Raw genomic sequence first — 15,975 nt, forward strand, 5'->3', positions numbered from 1 at the left:
ACAACATCCCTGTTTGTATGTGGTGCTGAGGATCGAACCCGGGCCGCACGCATGCCAGGCGAGCACACTACCGCTTGAGCCACATCCCCAGCCCCAAAATTCTTGAATATATCTAAAGTCAATTAACATTTCCACCATTGCAAGTAGTCAATAAAACTACTTGTTTAGGGAGCCAGCTGACATCTATTTGTGAGAGCTGTCTCCCTAAACGAAAGCCCCAATAAACGCACACTCATTCACCAGACTCTTATTTCAATATTTCCACCTTCATCAGGTCAAAAGATCCCAGTGTCCAGCAACACTAGAAAGACCATCAGGTCTGCTCCCAGCGTGGCCATGCCTACACCTCTCCTTAGATCCAGCAGCTAGGCTGCAGTCAAATGGGCCTCATTTCTCCCACTGAGAATACAAATTCCATCCCCCTTTCCAGAAAGGAGTTGTATATTTGTAGTATTTCTTGCTACTTAATCTTAGTGGCTTAAAATAATGAAAATCATTTTATTACTATCTGCAGAAATTCTCAAGATTCCCTAGCTTTGGCTAGACAGTTTGCACTTTCTTTCCTGCAGTTGTCACCAGATGCTGCTGGGACAGGAGCCATCTTGAAGACTCCCTCCCTCATGTCTTTGGTGGTTGACGTGGGCTGTGGGCCAACACTCTCTGGGCTTTTAGGCAGCATGTGAACATGGCTTCTCCTTGTGTCCTGGGCTTCCTGGAAACATGGCAGCTGAGCTCTAAGAGTAAGCTTCCAGGGGGATGTGCATGGTGTTTTACGTCCTTGCCTCAGAAGTCACTCCTGCAGGGCCCCTTGGACAAGACCATCATATGGGATAAACTCAAGGGGAGGGGACATGGCCTGCACTCTTCAATGGCAGAAGGGTCACCGTTGTATTATAAGAACATTATGCCAGGGCTGGGTTTATAGCTCAGTGGTAGAGCGCTTGCCTGGCGCATGTGGGGCACTGGGTTCCATCCTCACTACCATATAAAAATAAATAAAGGTGTTGTGTCCATCTACAAAAGAACATTGTGCTGAAGTGGGCTGAAGCAGTACAGTTGGCTGCAGGTGCCCAAGACAGTGGTCACAGCGTCCCCTCCACAGAGACTATGCTCTGAAGACTGTACACCAGAGTTAGTGAGTAAGCCACTGCCCTGATGCTGATACCACCTATTACTGGTGACAAGAGTTCCATTTTTCCAGGTGTTGAAGTTTCAACAATGGAGAAACACTGAAGCAAGAGTAAAAAGCAAGTTGAATTGTTGTATAGACTTCTCTACAGAGAAGGGGACACAGAGTTGGTATCCAAAGAAGTGAGAGTGTCCTGCCCCTTTAAAAAATTTCTACATTTTATTAGTTCTCATGCTCTCCTTGCCCCTTATCTCTCCCCATCCTGCATCCATGACCAGTGGTCAGGGTGAGTCAAAAGGTGGGAAGCAAATAGGTAAAGAGAAAGAGCCAAGTGGTGGAGTGATCCAAGCAGTAAGGTTTCAATTAACAACTCTCATGACTCCCTGCAGGAAGGAAGGGTTCCTGGGGTAGGTCACCTCAGCAACCAGTTGGAGCAGGAGAGGGAAAGAGCAGCATTTGATTTTCTTCCCAGATGACTGTCCTCCAGTGTGTAGGCCACATACTTTTTTGTGCCTCCACTCAAAAAGAATGTCAAGAGGCCACTAGAGAACTTCTAAACTCCTTAGCTGATAAGGGATATAAAGTCTCAAAGAAGACTTTATACCCCTTATCAATTGTGCCCAAAAGAAGTTCAATATTTAGAATTACAGCTGTCTCAAGGAACCTACAAACTAGGACAGGAAAGAATAATCCTGTAGGACAATGTCCTCTACCTCAGACCATGAGGCAACTCAGAGGCTTCCTGGGGGTAACTGGACACTCGGGTGTTGAATTCCTGGATATGGGGAATTAGCTAAGCCTCTCTATAGCCTCCTCAAAGAAGCACTACCCAAGGAACAACTTCCCTGATATGGGAACCAGAACAGATCAAAGCCTTTAGGGCATTAAAAGGGGCCTTACTCCAAGCCCCTGCCCTCAGTTTACCTACTGAACAAAAAATGCGACCTGTTTGTCACTGAGAGAGGAGGAATAGCCTTGGGAGTGGTCACACAAAAGAATGAGCCTGCTCAACAGCCAGTAGCTTATCTCAGTAAGGAGCTTGATCTCCTGCCTGGAGAATGGCCTCACTGTTTGAGAGTGATAGCCGCAGAGGCAGCCAAAACCATCCTGGGAAGAGACCTATTGTCTGCACCTCCCAGGATCTCTCAGGGATTCTAAATACAAAAGGAAGAGTATGGATCTCAGGTGCCTTCTTTTTTTTTAATATTTACTTTTTAGTTTTAGGTGGACACAATATCTTTATTTTATTTTTATGTGGTGAGAATCGAACCCTGTGCCTCAGGCGCGCTACCACTTGAGCCACATCCCCAGCCCCTAGACAGGTGCCTTCTAAAATGTCAAACCTTATTCTAGATGGACCCATAACTCAAGTAAGGACTTGCTCCAATTTAAACCCAGCCACCTTCATCCCAGAGACTTTAAAGGGAAATCCTGAACATGACTGCCAATAGGTCCTAGCTATAAATTACTCAGCCCAGAAGGAATTTTCAATCCTTCCCCTGTCCAATCTAGACCTCATCATGTTCACAGATGGGAGTTTCTTTATGGAACAAAGAGAACACAAAGCTAGATATGCTGTGGTGACTTTACATGACATCATAGAGGCACAATCTTTGACCTCAGGCATATATATCCCTAACTAGAGCACTCGATTTAGGGAAGCAACAAAGAATTAATATTTACACTGACTCTAAATATGCCTACCTAATCCTGCATGCACATGCAGCAATTTGGAAGGAAAGAGAATTTCAAACAACTGGGGGAACATTCATTAAAAAACTATGAGCAGATCTTAAAACTGCTATAAGCTGTTCATTTACCCAAAGAGGTAGCAGTAAATCACTGTCAAGGACCTTATAAAGGGTTAGATGAAATAGCAGAAGGAAACAGGCTAGGAGATCAACAAGCCAAAGAGGTCGCTAAGGGAAGTTTATAGATGACAACCTTAGCCCCTTTAATACGGACAGGCCCTCCCCCAGAGATAAGATCTCAATACGCCCAGGAGGAAACACAGGAGGCATTGTCCACAGGAGGTATTCTTTTACCCTCTGGGTTGATTCAAATGGAAGATGACAAACTTTATTTACTGGCTAATTCCCCCGTGGAAGACATTACACATCCTACACCAATCTTTCCACCTGGGAGAAGAAAATACTCTCAAATTAATCTGAGATAGGGCTAGGATTGTGGCTCAGCAGTAGAGCGCCTGTCTAGCATGGGTGAGACCTGGGTTCGATCTTCAGAACCACATAAAAATAAAAGCATTGTGTTGTGTCCATCTACACCAAAAAATAAATATTTAAAAAAATTAGTCTGAGATATTTGAAGGAAAAATATTTAAAAGACCATCCACCAAATAGTCAGAGCCTGTGAAACATGCCAAAGAAATAACCCACTTAATTCTGCTGAAAAGCCCCTAGGATTACAAAGGATAGGACTGTTCCCTGGGGAAGACTGGCAACTTGATTTTACTCATATGGTCAAGAGCAATGGATTCCAATATTTATTAGTTATGATAGATACTTTTACTGGATGGACTGAAGCCTACCCCTCCTGAACTGAACAGGCAGGAGAAGTAGTCAAAACATTATTACAGGAAATCATCCCACGGTCTGGGTTACCTTGCAGCCTACAGAGTGATGATGGAGCAGCTTTCAGGGCAGCTGTCACTCAGGGAATATCCAAAGCCTTAGGCATCAAATACCATCTCCATTGTGCACCGGGACCTCAATCCTCAGGAAGGATAGAGAAAACAAATGACATCTTAAAAAGACATCTGTTGAACCCAGCCTAATTCCATTTTAAGATTGGGAGCCATCTCGTCACAAAGTCATGAAAAGTTAATTTCTGTTTTACTATAAATTACTGCAATTTCTAAACTTGCTTGGAATGCCTGCCCGTGCCTTGAACTCACCCATGCCTGGCTTTCCCTGACAGATAAAAACCCTCTCTGAAAGCTTAGTGGTGCCTTATAAATTCTGATGTTGGGATCTAAATTTATTCCCTACCTTGAAACGTTAACCTATATAGACTATCTGCCTTTGTATTGTGCTTGTCAAGATCCTGTTATCTGTAAGTTCTCAAGACACCCCTCTTTTGCAACTTTTTGTGCTATAAAACTGCACTCCCAGAGAGCTGGGGTACTGTTCTCTATCCCAGGGTTTTTGGGAGAGACAGTCCTGGCCAGTTTCAGTGTATACAAATTCAAGCTTGCTTTAATTTGATTTAAAATTGGAGTTGGTGGTCTTTTCTTTGTGTCGTGGTTTTTAACACATCTAAGGAAACTCAAGAAACCCACCACCCATGGCCTAAGGTGCTTCATTTGCCACTACTCAGAATTAGGAACACCCCCAAAACATTAGGGATCAGTCCATTTGAGCTCTTATACGGGCAACCATTCCTAAGAAATGATATCCTTAAGGATCAGGAAAACGGCAGATCTAGTCAATCATGTCACAAAGTTGGCCAAATTTCAAGCTGAGATTTGTAAATATCCTATATCTCAGCCAGTCACTTCTCCACTTCTCTATGAGCCCGGAGATCTAGTTATGATCAAGACCTATAAGGATGGCCCTAGGCCTGAGCCTAAGCAACTGCATTTTAAAACTCCAGTTTGAAACCTGCAGGCTCACCAGGCACACCCACAGAGCCCTCCAGTGTGGCCTCAGACACAAACAAGTCACTTTTCCCCACCCTGACAAGCTCAGAGTGAAGTTTCTGGCAGGCTGTCCTTGGCCCAATAAAGGGGAAAGGCAAGAAAATCAGGGTGGGGACCACCAGATCAGATGCTTTAACCCCAATGTAAATGATGTCACTGAGGGCTGGGGATGTGGCTCAAGCGGTAGCGCGCTCGCCTGGTATGCGTGCGGCCCGGGTTCGATCCTCAGCACCACATACAAACAAAGATGTTGTGTCCGCCGAAAACTAAAAAATAAATATTAAAAAAAAAATGATGTCACTGAGAAACCTGGTGGCTGCTGACAGGGATTGATGCACACTCACTCAGGCCACAGTGATCAGGTCTGGAATCAAGGCAGGCTTCTCCCGGGGTGGAGCTGACAGCTGGCTGAGAGTCCTAGGGGAGAAGTCATGGCTCTCGCCAGGGCCTCTTAAAGGCTAAGCCTTGAGACTTTTGACCTGACACTTGAGCTTAGCCTACAGAGGGAATGTCTGTCGTTAGCCTGTCATGATTAGGTGTGTTTGCAGTGCTTAGAATTAATCTAGAATTGTTTGCTGTGGATTGATTATGTCTATTGCAGTGCCCAGCATTAAGGATTGTCGTTTTCTTGATTAAGAACCTATAGAGTGAAACTGTATGGAGTGATTTGAGTGAATGAAACATTGACTAGGGCAGAAGCATGTGGACATTCTTTATTTCTCCCCCTCAACTGCATAAGTTGCACCTTTCCCCATCGTGACAAGACTATACCTTCAAATTCCCCAAATTTAGACCCTATTTGGAAAGGACCTTTTCTATAATATCATCCACTCCCTCTGCAGTAAAAGTGCTGGGACAAGAAAACTCTCTGATTAAAGCCGACATCCTGAGTAGATACCCAAAGAGACTTCTTCCCAAGGAACTGAGGAGCGATACTCTGCTCTCCAATAGAAGACTTAAAATATCTCTTCCACAGAGACAATGGGATACGGAAACTTTTCTTTTTCTCTTTCTTTATTACTATAGATAGATCCACCAAAACTAACTCTTTTCTGTGGGTAGCCACTCTGAATGAATTCACATACTCTTTTTCTGTGGTCAGAGAGGCTCTATCGGTCACTTTTGTAGTGACATGGATATTGCCCCATCCTCAAAGTAGCAGAATGTGTCTTCAGATGTAGGCATGTTGCCCTGTGGATTGAGCTACGCTCACCTGTTCCTTTGTGATATTACCCCCTTTGCCCTATTTGGGATAGAATGTTCCATGGAAACTCCTTTTGTGTGTCCCCTTCTCTTGCTCTGCCTTTGCGTGTGGACTTCCTAGATGTCAGTCACCCTGCTGACAGCAGACATCATGAAGCTGGACTCAACCCCCTGAAACCTGACCCCTTGCCTCATTTGAATGGCTTCTCCTCAATAAAATGGTTCAGCTCTCTCTCTCTCTCTCTCTCTCTCTCTCTCTCTCTCTCTCTCTCTCTCTCTTCTGTGGACCCTTAAGGTAAGAGGAGCCATCACAGGAACCCAAAGAAAAAGGCATCTCTGTCTCTTTTGTGGTATTTTGTGCAGCTCAGTTCCCCTGGAGTGACTCTTGAGTATTTTTGTCATGAGGAACGCAACACTTTTATAATGTGGGCCAACAATATGCCACTAGGTTACAGAAAGAAAATCACTGGATATGTGGACTATTACACCTTTCCAGCCCTTCTGGACTGCCTTGGTGGGTATCGCCCTTATAAAGAAATGACTGAATAAATTTACAGTCTCTAATATTAGAACAAAAGGGAGAAAGACCTTCTTTACAAACTGCCTGTCAGGCCAATGTTAATTTATGGCCTATAAATGAAACTTTATCATGACCAGGTCATGGAAAGATTTTCACTTTAGGACAGACCAACCTTCAGACTTCTATCACTGTTAAGTCCCATATAGGCCCATGCAATCCTCACCTTCCACCATCCGCACCACCAACATGTCGAAGGTATAAGGATGGTTACTATCAGATCTGGAATGGAGTTTTATGGCTTACTCCCACCATTGGGCATCTAAACCAAGAAGCCCCAATCTCTTGGGAACAACAAAACCACACCTATAGCAAATGGCCTAATGCAACTCGAGAATTAGGATGGACCCCAGAGTCACTATGACAACAAACTGTGACTTTACAAGCCAATGATTGGTTTGGGATGGATTGGCTCTCTAGACCTAAAATTATTTGGCCAGCACCCAATGGGATTCAATAGATATGCGGAATTAACTATGGCCTTGGCTTCCCCCAGGCTGGGTAGGGAGATGTACTATTTGGTACCCCTGGATGCAAGGGAGATGAACCCCAAGTATAGAACAGCCAGCAAACCTCCCCAATCTCAAACATAGATGGGGATGATCTGTCTTTTGTTAGTATCATCATCTAGCTTCACTGTTTATTCCACAAATGGGTTTAGAAGATGTAATGTGGCATGTGGAAACCTTAAGCAATTATACTCAAACTGCCCTCCATGAGGTTGAGGAAAGCGTTTCTCTCCTTAACACTGAAGGAGTAAGGAAAGCCATCTTACAAAATCAGATGTGAAAGGTGCGTGACTCACCCAAGATGGAAATTCAACCAAGAGATTTTATTGGGGGGCTGCCCAAAGGGGAAGAACGGAGAGAAAGAGCAGAGAGCAGAGAGGAAGAGAGCAGAGAGAAAGAGAGCAGAGAGCAGAGGAAGAGAGCAGAGAGCAGAGGAAGAGAGCAGAGAGGAAGAGAGCAGAGAGGAAGAGAGCAGAGGAAGAGAGCAGAGAGGAAGAGAGCAGAAAGGAAGAGAGCAGAGAGGAAAAGAGCAGAGGAAGAGAGCAGAGAGGAAGAGAGCAGAGGAAGAGAGCAGAGAGGAAGAGAGCAGAGAGCAGAGGAAGAGAGCAGAAAGGAAGAGAGCAGAAAGGAAGAGAGCAGAGAGGAAGAGAGCAGAGAGGAAGAGAGCAGAGGGAGAGAGCAGAGAGGAAAAGAGCAGAGGAAGAGAGCAGAGAGGAAGAGAGCAGAGAGGAAGAGAGCAGAGGAAGAGAGCAGAGAGGAAGAGAGCAGAAAGGAAGAGAGCAGAGAGGAAGAGAGCAGAGAGCAGAGGAAGAGAGCAGAAAGGAAGAGAGCAGAGGAAGAGAGCAGAGAGGAAGAGAGCAGAGGAAGAGAGCAAAGAGCAGAGGAAGAGAGCAGAGAGGAAGAGAGCAGAGAGGAGAGGAAGAGAGCAGAAAGGAAGAGAGCAGAAAGGAAGAGAGCAGAGAGGAAAAGAGCAGAGGAAGAGAGCAGAGAGGAAAAGAACAGAGGAAGAGAGCAGAGAGGAAGAGAGCAGAGGAAGAGAGCAGAGAGCAGAGGAAGAGAGCAGAGGAAGAGAGCAGAGAGGAAGAGAGCAGAAAGGAAGAGAGCAGAGAGGAAGAGAGCAGAGGAAGAGAGCAGAGGAAGAGAGCAGAGGAAGAGAGCAGAAAGGAAGAGAGCAGAGAGGAAGAGAGCAGAGGAAGAGAGCAGAGGAAGAGAGCAGAGGAAGAGAGCAGAGGAAGAGAGCAGAGAGGAAGAGAGCAGAGGAAGAGAGCAGAGAGCAGAGGAAGAGAGGAAGAGAGCAGAGAGGAAAAGAACAGAGGAAGAGAGCAGAGAGCAGAGGAAGAGAGCAGAGGAAGAGAGCAGAGAGGAAGAGAGCAGAAAGGAAGAGAGCAGAGAGGAAGAGAGCAGAGGAAGAGAGCAGAAAGGAAGAGAGCAGAGAGGAAAAGAGCAGAGGAAGAGAGCAGAGAGGAAAAGAGCAGAGGAAGAGAGCAGAGAGGAAGAGAGCAGAGAGGAAGAGAGCAGAGAGGAAGAGAGCAGAGAGGAAGAGAGCAGACAGGAAGAGAGCAGAGGAAGAGAGCAGAGAGGAAGAGAACAGAGAGGAAGAGAGCAGAGAGCAGAGGAAGAGAGCATGAGCTTGCAAGTTTCAGCTTAAGAAGGGCTGCTTGGTGACTTAGCAGGTGCTGATTGGCAGGGTGACTCAGGAACAGGCGAGGTGACACTGTGTCCCACGGGGATTGGTCAGGAAAACTTTTGACTTTGCGCCCTTTGGGGAGGAGGGGGAGGAGTAAGGGATTACATGATGTTCTTCTCAGAAACCGGAGAAACCGGATGGGGAGAAATAAAAACAAAAGGCAAGGTCTCCCACACACCCAGCAGGATGGCTTTAGATGTCCTCACTGCAGCCCAAGGTGGTACTTGTGCCATTATTAAAACTGAATGCTGTGTATATATCCCTGATAATTCTGGCAATGTGACTATATCCTTAAAAATTTACATGCTCACAAAGAGGTCATGGCCTCGCCAACCTTGACATGGGAGCAATTTCTTAGCTCCTGGTTCTCTGGTGCCTCCTGGTGAGAAATATTGTTAGTCTCTGTCATTGTCATCATTCTTGTTGGCATACTCCTATGCTGTGGCATTTATTGTTTCATTAATCTCATTCCAGGACTGATAATTTCTTATTTCTCTTATAGACCACCCATCACTCAAATGGCCTTCCAGCCTGTTACTTCTCAGTCAGACTTCTTCAATGGACCACTAGATAGACCCAATTTTTAAAAGGGGAACTGATGAACCCAGCCTAATTCCATCTTAAGATTGAGAGCAATCTTGTCACAAAGTCATGAAAAGTTAATTTCTGTTTTACTATAAATTACTACAATTTCTAAACTTGCTTGGAATGACTGCCTGTGCCTTAAACTCACCTATGCCTGGCTTTCCCTGACCAGATAACAACCCTCTCTGAAAGCTTAGTGGCACCTCATAAATTCTGGTTTTCCCTGGCCAGATAACAACCCTCTCTGAAACCTTAGTGGTGCCTCATAATTTCTGGTGTTGGGATCTAACTTGAAATGTTGAACCATTTAGATCATTAACCTGTTACCTGCCTTTGTACTATGCTTGTTAAAATCCTGTTATCTGTAAGTTCTCAAGACACTCCTTTTGCAACTTTTTGTGCTATAAAACCATGCTCCTAGAGAGCTGGGGTGCTGTCCTCTAATCCATGGATTTTGGGAGAGATAGTCCCAGCTAGCTGGAATTACAAGCTTGCTTTAATTTGATTTAAAATTGGAGTCGGTGATCTTTTCTTTGCATTGTGGTTTAACAGAACTCCAAACTGCTTGCTCCACACTGCCCCCTTCCAGCTTGAAGAAGCCAGAGCGGTCATCATCCCATTTCCTTATAGAGTAAGGAGTTCCTAATTTAGAGGGGAGGATGAAGCCAGATTTAAAGATAGGTAATTAGTGTAGATAGGTAAATTGGGTCTGATATCGAGTCTAATTAAGAAAATGGAGTCCATAAAGAAAATAGAGTCCAATCTGAGCCTGGGATATCAGAACTACATCTGAGAGATTGAAATGTTAATATACCCCAAGGTCCAGGCCCATCCTAAAGAACTGTTAATGAAGTAGCTACCAGCAAATTTGGAGGTGCTAATCAAATCACCCTAGGCCCTTCCTGCCCAGATCTCTCCTCCCCCTCCCCATCCATCCACCTGTTTTCCGCCTTTTGGCCTTCCCACCTGCAACCCATCTCATCACAAAGTCATGTCCCCCATCACATGCAGGATAGAGGGAAATAAGCAAGATAAAGGACAGAAATGTAGGGAGGACAAAAGAAGACCTTAGATATAAAAGGGATAAGACCTCCCCATCCCAGGAATTTTTGCCTTTCAGATCCCCTTCTTCCTTGGGGTGGGGGGTCTTCTCTGCTATCCTTTAATAAAGCCTTTATTTTCCACTCTACACTTGCCTCAGAGTGCTAACCAGCTGTTTCACAACCAGTCCCCACCTTCCTGATGAGACTCAATTATGTTTTTTGTACAAACAGTTTAGGCAGAATGAGCCCTCTCAACAGGGAGTGGTAGTAATCCTTCCAAACAGGTTCCAGATGCCCCCCAACTCTGCAAGCTTACCTTTGCAGAAGAGCAGTCTCAGGCCTGTGGCTCTTTCCTGCACAGGGCCCTCTAAGGAGAGGAAGACAAAATTATATACTAAAATTAAGTGAATAGAGAAGCTAAGTCCCAACATGTGACAAAAATTGTTGATGTTGATAAATACCACAAACATCACTAGATACAAAAAAACAACATGTTAGTTAACTGTCTGACAGAGTCACCCCTGACACGTTTCCCTGGATATTTTGGGTACATGTTTGAAGGCCTGGGATTGAACTCAGGGGCACTCAACCACTGAGCCACATCCCCAGCCCTATTTTGTATTTCATTTAGAGACAGGATCTCAGTGAGTTGCTTAGTGCCTCGCTTTTGCTGAGGCTTCTGAATGAAGCGCTCATGCTTTAAGCCTTATTAACAAAAGAAATAAAGAAAAATGTTTTTTTTCTTTCCTCTCCCCCTCACTCTCCCTAACAAGATAGGGAGACAGTGTTGCCTTTTCTTCCCCTGGTTAATTGCCCTTGAACACACCCAGTACAGGAAGGACATGTCTGCTAAGGATCTGGGAAGTAATACCTCCCAAATTAACAAGTGAATCCTAAGACAACATCAGGGCCCCCTGGGGCTCCCTACAAGAAGGTGACCCTTGAATCAATGGTTCCTGTAAAAGTTCCCCCCCCCCTCCCCATCCCTCTTGATTGAGAAAGTCACAGTCTTTGGGACAGGAGTCTCCTATGCTTCTCCTTTGCTAGTAAAGCAATAAAACTTCTTTTTTCTTTTTTCCTTCAAACCCTGTCCTCATTATTAAATTGGCATTAATTGGCATTGGGGATAGGGATCGAGCTTTAGGTTACCCTGCTCCATCCTTCTTGATCAGGCCTGGCACTCTGAGCAACTGCACTTCCATGCTGAGGATGTAAGGTGAACTTTTGAGAGCTGACTACTGGAAAGTTAGGAGACATCGAGTGTGCTTTGGGTCAAGCCAGAGGAGCTATTCCTTTAAGTAAAGGGAGGGACTGAAGAATTCTCAGCAGCTGCAGGAGCCCGGAGCCCTTGTTTTGGGGGAACTCCCACCTTCCTTCCTGTACCCTCAGGATTGCTCCATCTGGGTCTACTTTAAGAAAAAGAAAACTGGGCTGGGGATGTGGCTCAAGCGGTAGTGCGCTTGCCTGGCATGCGTGCGGCCCAGGTTTGATCCTCAGCACCACATACAAACAAAGATGTTGTGTCTGCCGAAAAACTAAAAAATAAATACTAAAATTCTCTCTCTCTCTTTAAAAAAAAAGAAAGAAAAGAAAACTGAATGCAGTGAAGTCATGACACCTTGGCCATCTGGTAAGCTCCCCTGTGTGTACACTGAAATCTTCGATGCTACACTTCTGGTTCCCCTTGTGGGAACATCTGTGGCACCACTGGTATAGGAGTCACAGTTAAGCGGGAGTTGGGAACTTGAAGATTTTTCCCCTACCTGGTCTGCCTGTTTTAAAGGTTCCCATTTGTCAGCCATGATTTGGAGATCCTCTCTGTCTGTCATTATGTTTTTTGTTTGTATCTGTTTCTGGCCCTTTAAGACAGGCAATAATGTGTTGATCCTACAGATTGTTTCTTGGGAAAGATCTTGGCTAAATGGCTAAGAAAAATATGATGTTTTACTGTAACAATCTGGTCTTTGAATGGTTTTTTGAGTTATTGTACCTTCTTGAAGCTGGGAATTGGTTTGTCAGATACATGCAATTACATAATAAGGAGTCTTAACAACAACAACAAAAAAAAAAAAAAAAACAAAAAAAAACTAAGTTGGATGCAAAAGTGCTGCCAGTAATGTGTGAGCATAGCAGGACACAAGAGGAGAACTGGAAAAAAAAAAAAGTTGTTTTTTTTCCCTTTCAACCCAGTGCCACCAGTCTGAGCACTGCTTCTCAGCTTGGCCTCAGGCAAACGCAAATCATCCTTCTGTGGGTCAGGGACAGCAGTCCTGGAATGAATGGGGAAAAAGCTCAAGAAAGCTGCCCAGTCTATAAAGAAATGGGCCAAAAGGACCTGGCCTCTAGTCTGCTTTTCAGCCATTCTCTCCCCATGGGAATAAAACTGGAGTTTGAGAACAGGGCTCAGTTTGCCTCTCCTGCAGACAAATGAAATATATGTGGGCTGTCGGTCTCACTGATTTTCAAAGAATGAAATCCAGAGAATAAAAATAACAGATGATAAAAATTTTTAAAAATTAAAGTTACTTTTGAGTTAGAGGGAAAATAAAATGAAACTCCCCGTCCTGGGCAGGGAAACTGGAGAAGGCTTTTCCACTTGAGGATGCTAGCCTGGGACTCAAGGCTTCCAGGTGAAGGCACTGACCAGAGTCCATGATGCACAGACACTGAGAGCACTGGGACTGACTGCTGGAATCTATGCTGTGCAGACGTTGGGAGGGTAGGGAAGCTGTTGCCTGGCCCATGACTTTCTATTTGCCTATATGCTTTTAATCATTAAGTCTGATTTTTTTTGTAACTGCCATTTGGGTCCACCCCCATTTTTATTTTCCCGCCACTCTGGGGACAAAGGAGTGGACTAGGATGCTTAACCTCGCTGGGTATCCTTTACATTTGGAAAACCTTCTCTGGGACCCATTACACGCATTTTCTGAGCATTACCTAGCCTATCTTAATGGGGGGTAAAGAATAAAAGCTGCCAGTCACAAAGAATTGGGCAATAGGTTTCAGTACTATTAAATAAAATGATAACCTAGGGGACAAAATAGTCTCCCCTTTTTAAGATCTGACAGGATGCCTTATTTGGCCAGAGAACACTTCTGGGTGCAGTCCTACCTGTTGCCCAAAAATCTAAAATACAAGGGCCTCCCTGAGTCTCCATGAATTCTGAAAGGAAAGTGACCATAACACTCAAAGTGACCAAGAGATCTTTATTGAAGCAGTGCAACAGAGGAGAAAAGAGAGAAAAATAAGGGGAGGGGGTGCGCAGGGGAAGTCTTTTATAGCCCTTCTACTGTGCTGCCTAAGTCTTACAGGGCTCTGGGTTTGCAAGCTGCCTTGTTGGCACAAGGGGGGTTGAGTGTTCAGCCTTGAGCAGGGGGAAGAAGTGTTCAGCCTTGAGCTGAGGGCTTGGGCGTTTGGGCTTGAAGCAAACTGGTGATAAAGAACCAGACAGAGTTTGAGTGGCCAGGTCATCCTGCAGCTAACTTTGTTCACCCTGCTCTGCAGACAACTTATTCAGCCTGTCCTGCACCTAACAAATTCAAGCACTAAAGCCAGAATGAGACAGGCAGTCAGTGTAGACAGGTAAATTGAGTCAGGACGGATCAAGGAGGCCACCTCTGAGTGAGTCCGGGAAGTTGGAGACTGCCCCTGAGGGATCTTATCTAGAACCTGCCCCTGGTCCAACCTGTTGCCAAGGTACCCGGTCCCAGGAACTGCCCCTCCCTACAGGGAGCCACGAGGTGGTCAACGTGTCCTGAGCAGCTCCAAGCTGCCCTTCCCCCTTCAGCCCACCTGTGTCCCACCTTTGGCCCTCCCACCGAGCGCTCTGGGTCTGGTCAGGTGCGCAGGAAGAAGAAAGATAGGGGAAGAGGGCAGGAGAACAAAGGAAGCCTAGGACATATAAAAAGGGCACAACACCTCGCTTCTGGGGATACCAGGATGCCAGCTATGGGCCTTCCCCCTCCCGGGAGAAGACTTTCCCCTTTTTAAATAAACCCTGAAAAACCAGCCTCTACTTCAGAGCAAAGCCTGTCCAAGGAAGGGACATCACCTTTGTCCTTGGAAAGACCCACAGAGCACTCCTAGGCACATACCCACTCTGCTAAGTTGTTTATCCACAAATAACAGGAGAGATCTGCTGTGCCAGGTGTCCCTGACTCAGTCAGGCTAGGTGGGGACCCATAGCAACCCCCTAGCAGCCACCAATCAGCATGAGACAGGGAAATACCTGGGATGCCAGATGACTCTCCCAGTAGTTTATGGTGGTTGATAACGTGTTGGGAAACCATGTAGTTCAGCCCGTACTCCCCTCTTGGCTTAAACCAATCAGTTCAAACGAATCCCCCTCTTAGTAACCAATCACTCCTCCCCAACTTGTTCCCGCCAGTGAATGTGCTAATCATGTTTTAGAGTTGTTATTTGATTTTCCCGCGGTGTGTGATGATTTGCTATGATGTATGTGAGGTCCCTGCCTTCCCCAAAGAATGTATAAAACTGCTGCAAACCCTGGGCTCGGGGCCTCTCAGCGTCACCAGCTGCTGTGGGTGCACGCGGAGGACCGAGCTAGCTCGCAAAAAACACCTCTTTGCTGCTTACATCCATCTTGGGTCTCTGGTGGTCTTTTGGGGGTCCCAAATTCGAGCATAACATATGGGGGCTCGTCCAGGATCCCCCTTATAAGCCTACCCAGACACCCCAATCGAGAGGTGATGAAAACCTGGCCGGGAAGTGAAGGCATTGCCAATCTGTAAGTTTCTTTACTCTGGTTGCCTGCAGGTTCTGGTTCTGTGTTGTGTGGTCGGCAAAAGGTCCAGGTGGACGCACCGAAGGGCAGCCGACGGGGTTTGTGGGAGACGTCCCCAGCCACTTTCTGGGTTCTGAGTGGATTACCTGTAGTAAAGTATTTTGTGAAGTATTTGGTAAAGTATTTTGTAGCTGACAGATCCGCGGTCTGCCTGTGCCTTTAGTTTCTAGGTAGCAATCCACGACACACTGCAAATTCTGTGGCCACGCTGCTAATTTTGTGTTATGTGTGTTTGTTTCTATTGTCCTGTCTGTCTCCACCCCAACACCCTGGCAAGAGAACTAATCTCCCAATCTGGGGTCATCAGACCCAATCTGAGGGGGATGCTCCCCCAATCCGTTTGTCTGAAGGGAAGGCCCCAGTTGGCTTGGGGCCAGCACCCACTTTTGTTTTTTTGACAATCTGAAAAGGGAATCTATGTCTTTGTGTGTCTTTTTGTCTGTGTCTCTGTTAAGTGTGATGGCATTGTTTTACTTTGGACAGATGCAGAGTCCCAAGTTCCAATCTGCCTTAGATGTGTGGAGGTAACTTTAGCTAAATTTTAGCCTAAGAATGTCCCTAGTATGCTTCTCCTGTAAGGGACCAAAAGTCAATAGAACTGCCAGCTTTTCTGTTCTCAACTTTTACACCCCTTTTAGCTGTGTCTTAAAGAACTTTGATAAACTTTACTCCCTTTTGTTAAATGGGATTAGGGAAGCAACGTTTTCTTTTCTTCCCGTAGTTGGCTTGAGTGCACTCACTGCAGAGGGAAATGCCTGCTGGGGATCTAAGAACTTT

This window comes from Marmota flaviventris, chromosome 15, assembly GCF_047511675.1.
Source record: "Marmota flaviventris isolate mMarFla1 chromosome 15, mMarFla1.hap1, whole genome shotgun sequence".
Taxonomy (NCBI): domain Eukaryota; kingdom Metazoa; phylum Chordata; class Mammalia; order Rodentia; family Sciuridae; genus Marmota; species Marmota flaviventris.